The sequence below is a fragment of the Aristolochia californica genome, unplaced genomic scaffold (genome assembly GCF_029961685.1).
Source record: "Aristolochia californica isolate CCGP_79_NKW_82.1479 unplaced genomic scaffold, dmAriCali1.0.hap1 SCAF_8, whole genome shotgun sequence".
Classification (NCBI taxonomy): domain Eukaryota; kingdom Viridiplantae; phylum Streptophyta; class Magnoliopsida; order Piperales; family Aristolochiaceae; genus Aristolochia; species Aristolochia californica.
In genome coordinates this window covers 19,940,433-19,955,020 of record NW_027182279.1, presented here as the reverse complement: position 1 = coordinate 19,955,020, position 14,588 = coordinate 19,940,433, and positions in this window count along the sequence as shown.

Here is a 14,588-nt window from a genome sequence, read left to right as displayed (position 1 = left end):
TACTATTTAAACTTAGGGTTAGGTAAATTAAAATACAGCCCATGGGCTAAATACAATGCAACCCAACCCAACTAATCCCTTTCTAATTAACCTATGTACATGTCATAATTTATACAAAAAATATTAACATAAAACTTATCTTATATACATTCCAACATATGGTAACATCCCCCCTCAAATTGATGTTGGGAAGTCAACTAGTTACAATTTTCCAATATGAAAATTATGTTGGGGTTGAGACAATGCTTTGGTGAAGACATCAACCATTTGAAGATCCAAAGAGATGTATGGAAGAGATATTACCCGGCACTCCAAAGTGTCATGGATAGAGTGACAATCAACCTCAATGTGATTGGTGCGCTCATGAAAAACACTGTTGGCAACAATCAGAATAGCACTCCTATTATCCGCATGGAGAGGTATAGGGATAGTCTGAAGAACAGAGCTCAACAAGAAGACTGCGTAGCCATATAATTTTAGAACACACAGTAGACATAGCATGATACACGGCCTCTATAGAGGACTTGGACACCCGGTCTTGTTTCTTACATTTCCAAGAAATCAATGCATCCCCTAAAAACACACACCAACCTGTAGTAGAGCGATGGGTATCGGGGCACCCAGCCCAATCAGCATCATTGTAGGTATCAAGTCAAAGCATGTGGCCTATAGAAAAGAATAATCCATGGGTAGGAGAACCTCGCAAATAGTGGATGATGTGCTAAACTACCGCAAGATGAAGATGCTGAGGAGAAGACATAAATTGACGAACCTGATGAACGACACAGGAGATGTCGGGATGAGTTGTGGTCAAGTATATGAAACTCCCAACTAGGCATCGATAGATAGTAGGATCATCAAGAAGAGCCCTTCATTTTTCCTGTATTTGACATTGACATCCATAGGAGTAGCGATCAATGAAGTGTCCTCCAAACTAGATAGAGTAATAATATCTTGAATATACTTATGATGGTTTAAGAAAATACCGTTGGGTCGATGACGTACTTCCATCCCTAAGAAGTACGTGAGCTGGCCAAGATCCTTCATAAGAAAAGTTGCATGCAACACCTGCTGAAGCTTAGTAATTAGGCTAGAGTCAGTGCCAGTAATGATAATGTCATCCACATAAACCAAGAGAATGACCATGCCCGCGATAGATTTGTGATAGAAGATAGAGGAATCATACTAACTCTATGTAAACTTGTGGAGAATAAGTGTACCGTGAAACTTGTCAAACCAATCTCAGGAGCTTGCTTAAGCCCATATAGAGGATGGCATAGATTGCAGACAACATTAAGAGAAGAAGTAGTCATACCAGAGGGAAGCTTCATGTAGATATCCTCTTGTAGATCACCTTGGAGAAAGGCATTCTTTACACCCATCTGATGCAGTGGCCAAGACTGTGAGGCTGTAATGGCTAATATGGTTCGAAATGTGGTCATCTTGGAAACTGGAGCAAATGTATCCTCATAATCAATCCTATATTTCTGCTTGTTCCCCAGCGCTACAGGGCTGGCTCTGTATAGATCCAAAGGTCCATCTGAATGCAACTTGATAGAAAAAACTCATTTACTCCCAAGAGGCCAAATAGCAGGATGTGGAGGGGGGCGGGGGGTGCGGTAACAATATCCCAAGTGTGATTCTCCTCTAGAGCTTGTAGTTCTGTTTGCATTGCCTTTTGCCAACACTCATGTGACATTGCATCTTTGTAGCAAGAGAGCATAGAAATAGAAGATAAAGTAGTTGCAAGAGATACATGGGAGGAGAAACCATACCTATCAGGGGTCGAGAAGGGCGAGTAGACCGGCGAAGAGTGGTGAACCTGTACAAATCTTGTGTGTTTTTGTTTGCTTGATTTTCCTTTCTTCTACGATTGTTGTTGTTGCACTCGTTAGTTTTGAATTAGGGTGTCTAATCCCTAACAATTTTTTCTAGGAAAATTTTGAGGTAAATATTTTTTTTTTGAAACAAATTACTTTGTCCCACTATATGGCCTTTTTCCAGAGTATTTTTAGAAAACAATGGAAAATATTTCTAATAAAAATATGTCTCCAAGGACGATTAGTGCCTCATGTTTCCTCGAAACACTTTTCAAGATGAAAATTCTTACCAGGAAAATTTTCTTGAAACAAATTACTTTCTAAAAGTACAAGGCCTTGGTAGTTCATTTTTTCAGGGAACGTTGGAAAAATATTTTTAGTAAAAATATGTTTATGGGGACCATTAGTGCCTCATGTTTCCAAGAAACACTTTTCTAGCAGAAAATTCTTAAAAGAAAATTTGTTGGTAAGACAATTTTTTCGTAATCAAATTACTTTCACTATAAGGCCTTGTTAGTGCATTTTTTAGCAAACGTTGAAAATTCTTACCAGAAAAATATGTAGTAAGGCAATTTTTTGCTGAAACAAATTTCATTTTACAAATTTCAGGCCTTGTTAGAGCATTTTTTTTAAAGAAATGTTGGAATATTATTTTGTAGTAAATATACATCTCTAGGGACCATTAATGCCTCATGTTTCCAGGAAACACTTTTCTAGCTAAAAATTATTTCTAAGAAAATTTTGTGGTAAAGCTATTTTTACTTAAACAAATTACATTCTATAACATTATGGCCGTCTTAGTGCTTTTTGTTTTTCAAAAAACATTGGAAAAATATTTTTTAGTAACTCCTTGGATCATTAGTGCTTCAAGTTTCCCCGAAACACTTTTCTAGTTAAAATTTCTTACCTTGAAAATTTTTAGGTAAGGCATTTTTTTATGAAACTAATTACTTTCTACAACTACAAGGTCTTGTTAGTTCCTTTGTTCATTAAATGTTGGAAAAATAGGTCTTGTTAAAATACGTCTCCAGGAACCATAAGTGCCTCAAGTTTCCTAGAAACTCCTTTCTAGTCGAGAATTTTTAACAAGAAAATTTTGTGCTAAGAAATGTTTTGCTATAAAAAATTATTTTCTACAACTATAAGGTGTTGTTAGTGTATTTTTAAGGAAACATTGGAAAAGTATTTCTAGTAAAAATACATCTCTAGAGACCAATAGTTCCTCATATTTCCTCGAAACACTTTTCAATATGAAAATTCTTACCAAGAAAATTTTGCTGAAACAAATTAATTTCTACAACTACAAGACCTTGTAAGTGCATTTTTTTTAGGAAAAGTTGGATAAGTATTTCTAGTCAAAATTCATCTGCATGGACCATTAGTGCTTCATGTTTTCTGGAAACACTTTTCTAGCCAAAAATTCTTACTAGGAAATTTTTTTGGTAAGCCATTTTTTTTCTAAATAAAATAACTTTCAAATACTATAAGACCTTGTTGTGGTAAGAATTTTTTGCCGAAATAAATTACTTTCTATAACAGTATGGCCTTGGTAGTGCCTTTTTTCCAGGAAACATTGGAAAAATATTTTCTAGTAAAAATACGTCTCCTTGGACCATTAGTGCCTCATGTTTCCTTGAAAAACTTTTGTAACTAAAAATTCTTTCGTCTAAATTTTTTTTCTGAAACTAATTACTTTCTACTACTTTTAGGGCTTATTAGTGCCTTTTTTCTTAAAATGTTGGTAAAGTATTTCTTGTAAAAATACGTCTCTAGGGACCATAAGTGCCTCATGTTTATTGGAAACACTTTTCTAGCAGAGAATTCTTACCAAAATTATTTTTTATAGAGCAATTTTCGTTGAAACAAATTACTTCCTACAACTAGAAGGTCCTGTTAGTGCATTTTTTCTGCAAACATTCAAAAAATATTTCAAGTTAGGATACGTCTCCAGGGATCATTAGTGCCTCATGTTTCTTGGAAACATTTTTCTAGTCGAAAATTATAATTCATAAAACAATTTTTACAGAAACAAATTACTTTATACAACTATATGGCCTTGTTACTGAATTTTTATTTGAAACATTGGAAAAGTATTTCTAATAAAAATATTTCTCATGATAAGTACCTCATGTTTACTAGAAATACTTTTCTAGCTGAGAATTTTTACTAGGAAAATTTTGTGGTGAGGTAATTTTTGTTAAAACAAATTACTTTCTACAATTATAAGGCCTTGTTAGTGACATTTAAAAGAAATTTTGGGAAACTATTTTTAGTAAAAATACGTCTCCAGGGACCATAAGTGCATGTTTCCTGGAAACACTTTTTGTTTGAAGATGGGCACCAGCTCACACGACCAAGGAAGGCCCACATATCTAAGAGTATTATAAGAGAGACCACTACCCCCTTGTAACTCACAAAGGCATCATTATCTTACCATCACGTCCTAGAAGAGTTCTAATTTGAGTTATGTTTGTGTTTTATCTATATTGAGTTATTTAATTATTCTAGGACTTATCTTTAAGTGTTAGAGATTGGGTGTAATCGGGACAAAGGTAGTTTTATTATAACCGGACACTACTACCTTCCTCTATTATAAATAGAGGTTCATGTACTTTGATTATAATAAGTTAATGAAGTCAATGAAGTATTTCTATTTTCCTTAAATTCAATACTTTTCTAGCAGTATATTCTTACTAGGTAAATTTTGTGGTAAATCAATTTTGGCTACAACAAATTACTTTCTCTAACTATAAGGCCTTTTTCGGGTATTTTTTCATGAAATGTTTGAAATCTATTTCTAGTAAAAGTATGTCTCTAGGGACCATTAGTTCCTGATGAGCCCTGGCAAAACATTTCTAGTTGAAAATTCTTACTAAAAAAATTTTTTGGTAAGACAATTTTTGGTGAAACCACCGTACTTTCTACAAATATAAGGCATTGTTTGTGCATTTTTTAAGGAAACATTGGAAATGTATTTCAAGTAAAAATACATCTTCAGAGATATTTAGAACCTCATGTTTCCTGGAAACACTTTTCTAGCTAAAAATTCTTACCAGGAAAATTTTGTGGTAAGGCAATTTTTATTAAAACAAATTACTTTCAAAATTTATAAGAGCTTGATAGAGCCTTTTTTAAGGAAAAAATGGAAAACATAAATTTAGAAAAAATACATCTCCAGGGTCCATTAGTGACTCATCTTTGTTGGAAACACTTTTCTAGCATAAAATTTTTACATGACAATTTTGTGGTAAGACAATTTTTGCTGAAACAAATTATGTTTTACAACTATAACGCCTTGTTAGTGCATTTTTTTCAGGAAATGTTAGAAAATATTTCTAGTATAAATACATCTCCAAGGACTATCTCTTGTTTCCTGGAAACACTGTTCTAGCAAAAAAATCTTACTAAAATTTGTTTTGGTAAGTCAATTTTTGCTGAAATAAATTAATTTCTAAAACTTTAACCCCATGTTAGTGCCTTTTTATGGAAAAATTAGAAAAGTACTTCTAGTAATAATATGTCTCCACAGACCATTAGTGCCACATGTTTCTTGGAAACACTTTTGTAGTCGAAAACAATTACTAGGAAAAATTTGTGGTAAGGAAATTTTTGCTAAAAAAAATTACTTTCTACAACTATTAGGACTTTTTAGTGCCTTTTTTTTAGGAAACATTGGCAAAGTATTTCAATTAAAAATACGTCTCTAGGGACAATTTTGTAGGAAAATTCTTTGCAACAAAATTTTGCTAAAAAAAATTACTTTCTACTACTAAAAGACCTTGTTAGTACATTATTTAGGAAACATTGTAAAAGTATTTATAGTAAAAATACCTATCCAGGGACCTTTAGTGCCTCATGTTTCCTTGAAAAAAATTTCAAGCAAAAAATTCTTACAAGGAAAATTTTACTAAAACTAATTACTTTGTACAACTACAAGGCTTGTTAATGTATTTTTTAGAAAATGTTGGAAAAGTATTTCTAGTAAAAACACGTATGCAAGAAAAACGTTTCTAGCTGAAAATTCTATCTTGGAAATGTTTTTGCTCAAGGCGTTTTTTCTGAATCAAATTACATTTTACAACTATAAGGCCTTCTTAGTGCGTTTTTTTTTCAGGAAATGTTGGAAAAGTATTTCTAGAAAAAAAATATCTCCAGGGACCATTAGTGCCTCATGTTTCCAGGAAACACTTTTCTAGCGGAAAATTATTAAAAAGAAAATATTGTGCTAAAACAATTTTTACTAAAACAAATAACTTTCTGCAACTTTATGGCCTTGTTCGTGTACTTTTTTAGTAAACCTTGGAAAAGTATTTGTAGTCAAAATATGTGTCCATGGACCATTAGTGCCTCCTGTTTCCCTCTAAACACTTTTCAAGCTGAAAATTTTCTACTCAAAAATTTTTTCTGAAACAAATTACTTTCTACAACTACAAGGCTTTGTTATTGTATTTTTTCTTGAAACATTGGAAAAATATTTCTTTTAAAAATATATCTATACGGACCATTAGTGCCTCATGTTTCCTGAAAACACTTTTCTAGTGAAAAATTCTTACTAGGTAAATTTTTTGGTAAGCCAACTTTTTTTTGAATCAAATTACTTTTAACAACTATAAGGCCTTGTAAGTGCATTTTTTTTGGAAACATTGAAAAATTTGACCAGGAAAATATTGTGGTATGGCAATTTTTGGTGGAGAAAATTACATTTTAACCCTATAAGGCCTTATTAGTGCCTTTTTTAGGAAATGTTGGAAAATTATTTCTTGTAATAATATGTCTCCAGGGACCATTAATGCCTCATGTTTATTGGAAATACTTTTCTAGCAAAACATTTTACCAGGAAATTTTTTGAGGTAAAACATTTTTTGCTAAAACAAATTACTCTCTACATCTATAAGGCCTTGTTGATATATTTTTTAAAGAAACGTTGGAAAAATATTTCTAGTAAAAATATGTGTCCAAGGATCATTAGTGCATCATGTTTACACGAAGCACTTTTCGAGCTGAAAATTCTTACCAGTAAAATTTTGTTGAAACAAATTACTTTCTACAACTACAAGGCCTTGTTAGTGTATTTTTTCAAGAAACATTGGAAAAGTATTTCTAGTAAAAATACATCTGTAAGGACCATTAGTGACACATGTTTCCTAGAAACACTTTTCTAGCTAAAAATTCTTACTTGGAAAAATTTTTATTAGGCAAATGTTTCTGAATCAAATTACTTTGAACAACTAAAGGCCTTGTTAGTGCATTTTGTTTTTGGAAACGTTGAAAATTCAGACCTAGAAAAATAGGTGGTAAGGCAATTTTTACTGAAATAAATTACATTTTACAACTTTAAGGCTTTGTTGGAGCCTTTTTTCAAGAAAAGTTGGTAAAATATTTGTAGAAAAAATATGTGTCTAGGGACCATTAGTGCCTTATATTTCCTTGAAACACTTTTCTAGCCTAAAATGCTTACAAGGAAAATTCTGTGGTAAGACAATTTTTGCTGAAACAAATGACCTTCTATAACTGTATGGCCTTGTTAGTGCCTTTTTTTTTAAGGGACATTGGAAAAATATTTTCACTTTTCTAGTTGAAAATTCTTATCTAGAAAATTTTGAGGTATAGCAATTTTTACTGAAACTAATTACTTTCTACAACTTTATGGCCTTGTTAGTTCCCTTATTCATGAAACGTTGGAAAAATAATTCTTTTAAAAATACGTCTCCAAGGACCATAAGTGCATATTTTATGGAAACACATTTCTAGCAAAGAATTCTTACCTGGAAAATTTTGTTGTAACACAATTTTTTTTGAAACAAATTACTTTCTACAACTACAAAGCCATGGTTGTACCTTTTTTTAGGAAACATTTGCACAGTATTTCTTGTGAAAATGTCTCTAGGGACAATAACTACATCATCTTTCTTGAAAACACTTTTCTTGTTAAAAATTCTTATGTGGAAAATTCTTTGGTAAGCCAATTTTTGCTTAAAAAAATTACTTCCTGCAACTATAAGGTCATGTCAGTGCATTTTTTCAAGAAACATTGGAAAATTATTTCAAGTAAAAATATGTCTCCTAACAACATAAGTGCCTCATGTTTGTTGGAAAAACATTTCTAGCTAAGAGTTTTTACCAGAAAAATTTTGTGGTGAGGCAATTTTTCTGAAACAAATTACTTTCTACCACTATAAGACCTGGTTAATGCCTTTTTTGTAGTAAATATTGGAGAAATACTTTTAGTAAAAACACGTCTCTAGGGACCACTAGTGCATGTTTCTAGGAAACGTTTTCTAGCAGAAAATTCTTACTAGGAAAATTGTGGTAAGTCATTTTTTGGTGAAGCAATTTAGTTTCTCCAACCATATAGCTTTTTTCTTGTATTTTTCATAAAACATTTGAAAAATATTTCTAGTAAAAATATGTCTCCATGGACCATTAGTGCCTCATGTGTTCTGGCAACACATTTCTAGATGATAATTTTGTGGTATGTAATTATTGGTGAAACCACAATACTTTGTACAACTATAAGGCATTGTTTGTGCATTTTTTGAGGTAACACTTTTCAAGCAAAAAATTCTTACCTCAAGTTTCCTAGAAACACTTTTCAAGCAAAAAAACCTTACCTAGTGTTGGAAGATAGGGCCCAAGCCCACATGACCAAGGAAGGCCCACATATATAAGAGTATTATAAGATAGGCCACATGACCAAAGAAGATCCACAAGATGGGCCCAAACCCATAAGAAGTAGGACCCACAATGGTTACCATGAGCTGGCATCCTTATCACATCAGTAGGAAAATCAAGAAGGTTTCACAAAAGTATCTTATCTTATGGTCACGTCAAATAAGAGTTTTATTTTGAGTTATGTTTGTCTTTTATCTATATTGAGTTATTTAATTATGTTAGGAACTATCTTTAAGTGTTAGAGTTTGGGTGTAATTGGGACAAGGGTAGTTTTATTGTAATTGGACTCTACTACCTTCCTCTATTATAAATAGAGGTTCATGTACTCTGAATACAAAAAGTTATTGATGTCGATGAAGTATTTAACTTTTCCATGACTTCAACGTGGTATCAGAGCAGGTTCTGTGAGTTGACTTGGTCAACTTACGGAGGTAATGTGATCCTTTTCTCTAAACCCTAAACCCTAAGTCTAGTTAGTAGTTATTTTTTTCAATCCCTATACTGTAGATTTCCTTACGATTTTTACCTCTATACGGAGTTTTTCATATTAAAAATTATATATTTACAGAAATATATTTTAGTCTACTTTCCAAATAAAAATGATTTGTTCCAATCGGAGTTATCTACAGAAAGATGTCAATATTTGAATGAGCGAAGATCAGATTGCAAAAAGGTTCGAGCAACAACAACAATCTTCATATTGCGAGGTATTTTTTGCTATCAAGAACCAAACTTTATATGGTGAAATATATATATCAAAAGAAATATCTGTAAGTCTATTCTTTAACTATTCAACCAATTTTTTATCTGAGTTATCTACAAAGATAAATCGATATTTGAAACAGCAAAGGTCAGATTGAAAAAGAGGTTCGACCGGCAACAAAAAGCTTCAAATTCTGAGGTAATTTATGCTATCAAGAAAGAGACTTTAAATGGAGAATTATATATCAAAAGAAATATACGTAAGTTTATTTTCTTACCTATTCAACCAATCCTTAGTATGATCATTTTATAAGGAGATATTGATCTTTGAAGAGTCAATGATCATTATGGAAAAAACTGGAGAAATAGTATTTAGTTCGGCTAGATGACAGAGATTGAAATATATCAGATTATTTATCTTCTAAAAATTATATTTTATGAAGCTAAGTTATAATTGGATGAAATATATTTAAGTCTACTTTTAGAAGGAAAACATTTCATGTCAATCTGATCTATATTGAAAGATATATTCGAATTGGAAGAATCAAAGGTCATGCTGGTATTCTATTACATTGAAAATCCTAATTTAAGACAATTGTTTTGCGTCACTATTTGAGTTGATATATCAGAAAAATATCTCACTTCTCCCTGGTTTGAGGGCTTATTTATACATCTCACTTATTTTGGCTTATTGCTACATCTATGATATTTGGTTCAAGTTGCGATCACTTATGATACTTGGTTCAAGCTGGAATCACTTATTGCTACATCTATGATATTTGGTTTGTGTTATATGTGTTGGAAGATGGCTGTGTTATATACAGTTACTGCTATTATGTCTCTTTGGGGACACTATTTTATGGGTTCTCTTTCGTGTTCTATATCACAATTAGGAAACCATGACGGAGGAACTTATTATTAAACATAACTCAAACTAAAACTCTTCTTTGACGTGACCGTAAGATAAGATACTTGTGCGAGTCCTTCTTGATCTTCCAACTAATGTGATAAGGATGCCAGCTCATGGTAATCACTGTGGGTCCTACTTCTTATGGGTTTGGGCCCATCTTGTGGGCCTTCCTTGGTCGTGTGGCTCATCGTATAATAATCTTAGATATGTGGGCCTTCCTTGGTCATGTGGGCTCGAGCTTATCTTCCAACATAACTAGAAGGCAACATTAGTGTTTTTTTAGGAAACGTTGGAAAAGTATTTCTAGTAAAATTATGTCTCCAGGGACCATTACTGCCTCATGTTTCCTGTAAACGGTTTTTTAGATGAAAATTCTTACCTTGAAAAGTTTTTGGATAGGAATTTTTGCTGAACAAAATTATTTCTACATCTATAAGGCCTTGTTAGTGCCTTTTTTTTTAGGAAATGTTGGAAAAATATGTCTAATAAAAATACGTCACCAGAGACCATTAGTACCTCTTGTTTCTCTCAATCACTCTTGTAGAAAAAAATTTATACCAGGAAAATTTTTTGTCAGGCATTTTTTTATGAAACAACTATAAGTCCTTGTTAGTGCATTTTTATCAAGAAACGTTGGAAAAGTATTTCTAGTAAAAATTTCTCCAGGGACCATTAGTGCCTCATGTTTCTTGGAATTACTTTCGTAGCAAAAAATTCTTACTAGGAAAAATTTCTTGTGACACAATTTTTGCATAAACAAATTACTTTGTAAAATTATAAGGCCTTTTAGTATCATTTTTCAGGAAACGTTGGAAAAATATTTCTTTTAAAAATACCTCTTCTGAGATCATTAGTGCCTAATGTTTCTTGGAAATTTTATTGAAGGTGAAAATTCTTACGAGTAAAATTTTGCTGAAATAAATTACTTTCTACAACTATAAGGCCTTGTTAGGGCATTTTTAAGGAAATGTTGGAAAAATATTATTAGTAAAAATACGTCTCGAGGAACCATTATTGCCTCATGTTTCCTGGAAACACTTTTCTAGCTGAAAATTCTTACTAGGGAAATTTTGTCGAAACAAATTGTATTCTACAACTATAAGGTCTCTTTAGTGCCTTTTTTCAGGAAACGTTGGAAAAGAATTTCTAGTAAAAATATGTCTGGGACTATTAGTACCCCTTGTTTTCTAGAAACGTTTTTCCAAATTAAAATTTTTAGTATGAAAATTTTGAGGTAGACAATTTTTTTTGAAGGAAATTACATTTTACAATTATAAGGCATGGTTTGTGTATTTTTTCAGGAAACGTTGAAATTTTTTTGTCAAAATATTTCTTGAGGGACCATTAGTGCCTCATGTTTTCTAGAAACACTTTTCAATCCAACAATTCATACCAAGAAATTTTTTTGAAACAAATTATTTTCAACAACTATAAAGCCTTGTTAATGCAAATTTTCAGAAAGCGTTGGAAAAGTATTACTTGTGAAAATAAGTCTCCAGTAACCATTATGTTAAATTTTGGAGCGTAATCAATATGCCCTATGTTGAGTTAGGCGCTGTTGCTATGGTTTTATCACTCAGAATAAGATCCTCAATTGGCGACCGAGAAGAGGTTAGAGAAAAACCACCTATAAGCATGTGCGATTTTTCTTGTAAACTATTTCATCTTTATAGTAGATTACTACAGCGACGAAAGACAGGACGTAGTCTCACCTTGAGGCAAACCTATATAAATATGTTGAATTTAGGACCCATTACTGATATTTCGAGCAAGGTGAGAGAGGGAAAAAGAAAAAGAAGGAGAGAGAAAGCTCTCGGGTAGAGAAGAGAGAAGAAGAAAAAAGAAGAAAGAGTATATGCAAGAAGAGAACTCTACACGAGAGAGAGAGAGAGAGAGAGAGAGAGAGAGAGAGGAGAACTCCTTCCTTTGATGATTTTATTCCAAGTACAAGCTCCTCTATTCATAGTAGAGGAGTGATAGAGTCCAAGATCACATTCCAAAGATAACTCACCTAATTTAGAAGTCTAACATTTAACTCTAACCCTTCTATAAGGACGTGACCCTAGACTGAAGATGCCAGCTATGCTATATCTTTGTGGGTCCCACTTGATTTTCCAGCTCATGTGATAAGGATACCATCTCATGGTATCTTTGTGAGTCCCACTAGATCTTAAAATCTTCCAACTCATTCAAATTGTGTGATGACTTCTCTTGGCTTCTCACGTCCTCATGGTGGGTCCCACCAGCTCGTGCAACCATGGTGGGTCCCACATTTTTCTTGTAGAAAATACTTACCAGGGAAATTTTGTGGTATTTTTTGGATGATAGGCCCAAGTCCACACGATCAATAAAGGAAAACATATCTATGAGTATTATAAGATGGGCCACACAACCAAGGAAGGTCCACAAGATGAGCCCAAGCATATAAGACCATGATTACCACATGCTAGCATGTTTATCATATAAGTTGGAAGATCAAGAAGGACTCACAAAGACATCTTTATCTTATGGTCACATCCTAGAAGAGTTCTAGTTTTGAGTTATGTTTGTCTTTTATCTATATTGAGTTATTTAATTATTCTAGGACTTATCTTTAAGTGTTAGAGTTTGGGTGTAATTGGGACAAGATAGTTTTATTGTAATTGGACTCTACTACCTTCCTCTATTATAAATAGATGTTCATGTACTCTAATTATAATATGTCAATGAAGTTAATGAAGTATTTTATCTTTTCCATAAATTCAACATGGTATCAAAACAGGTTCTATGAGTTGACTTGGTCAACCCAGAAAGATAATGAGATCCATTTCTCTAAACCCTAAACCCTAAGTCTAGGTTCGTGGTTTTTTTTAAGTCCCTACACCTATAGTTTTCTTTGATTTTTTCACTTCTATACTGAGATTTTCATATTGAAAATTATAAATTGATGGAAATATATCTGAGTCTACTTTCTAAGGAAAAATTATTTTTTTCGATCGGAGTTATCTACAAAGAGAAATTGATATTTTAATGATCGTAGATCATATTACGAAAGAGGTTCGAGCTGCAGCAAAAAGTTTCAATTTCAAAGATATTTTATGCTATCAATAACGAAACTTTATTTGGAGATATATATATTAAAAGAAATATCTGTAAGTATATTATCTTAAATATTCATTCAATTTTAAATTGGAGTTATCCAGGAAAAAAACTTTTCTAGCTGAAAATTCTTACCAGGAAACTATTGTGGTAAAATAATTTTTGCTGAAACAAATTACTTTCTACAACTATAAGGCCTTGTTAGTGCATTTTTTCAAGAACGTTGGAAAAAAATATTTAGTCAAAATACGACCCTGGGACCATTACTGCCGCATGTTTCCAAGAAACATTTTTTCGTTTTGAAAATTCTAACCATGGAAATTTTGTGAGAAAGATATTTTTGATGAAACAAATTAGTTTCTAAAACTATATGGCCTTGTTAGTACATTTTGTTGGAAACATTGTAAATGTATTTCTAGTAAAAATGTGTCTTTAGGGATCAGTAGTATATCATGTTTCTTGGAAACACTTTTCAAGTTAAAAATTCTTACATGAAAAATTTTGTTGGAACAAATTACTTTCTACAACTATATGACCTTGTTAGTGCATTTTTTCAGGAAACGTTGTCAAAGTATTTATAGTAAAAATACGTTTCTATGAACCATTAGTGCCTAATGTTTCTTGGAAAATACTTTTCAAGCAGAAAATTCTTACTTGGAAAACTTTGCTAAAACAAATTACTTTCTATAACCATAAGGTTTTTTTTTATGAATTGTTTTTTGAGGAAACATTGGAAAAGTATTTATAGTAGAAATATGTCTCCAAGGACACCATTAGTGCCTCATGTTTTCTGGAAACAGTTTTCTACCTAAAAATTCTTACCAAAAATCTTTTTTGGAATAGCAATTTTTGCCGAAAAAATTGTTTTCTACAAATCTAAGGTCTTGTTAATGTATTTTTTTTAAGAAACGTTGGAAAAATATTTCTACTAAAAATACAAATTCAATGACCGTCCATGCCTCATATTTCCATGAAACACTTTTCAAGCTGAAAATTCTTACGAGGAAAATTTTGTAACAAGGCATTTTTTTGCTGAAAAAAATCATATTTTACTACTATAGACCCTTGTTAATGCCTCTTTTCAGGAAAACTAAAAAATTATTTCTAGTAAAAATACATTTCAGGGGACCATTAATACCTCATGTTTCTATGGATCACTTTTATTGTTGAACATTTCTACATAGAAAGTTTTGGTGAAAGGAAATCTTTTCTGAAACAAATAACTTTTTACATTATTAAGGCCTTGGTAATACCTTTTTTCGGAAACTTTGAAAATATATTTATAGTAAAAATACGTCTCCAGGGTCCATTAGTGCCTCATGTTTCCTTGAAACACTATTCCAGTTGAAAATTCTTACCAGGAAAATTTTGATGTAAAGCATTTTTTTATGAAAAAAAGTTACTTT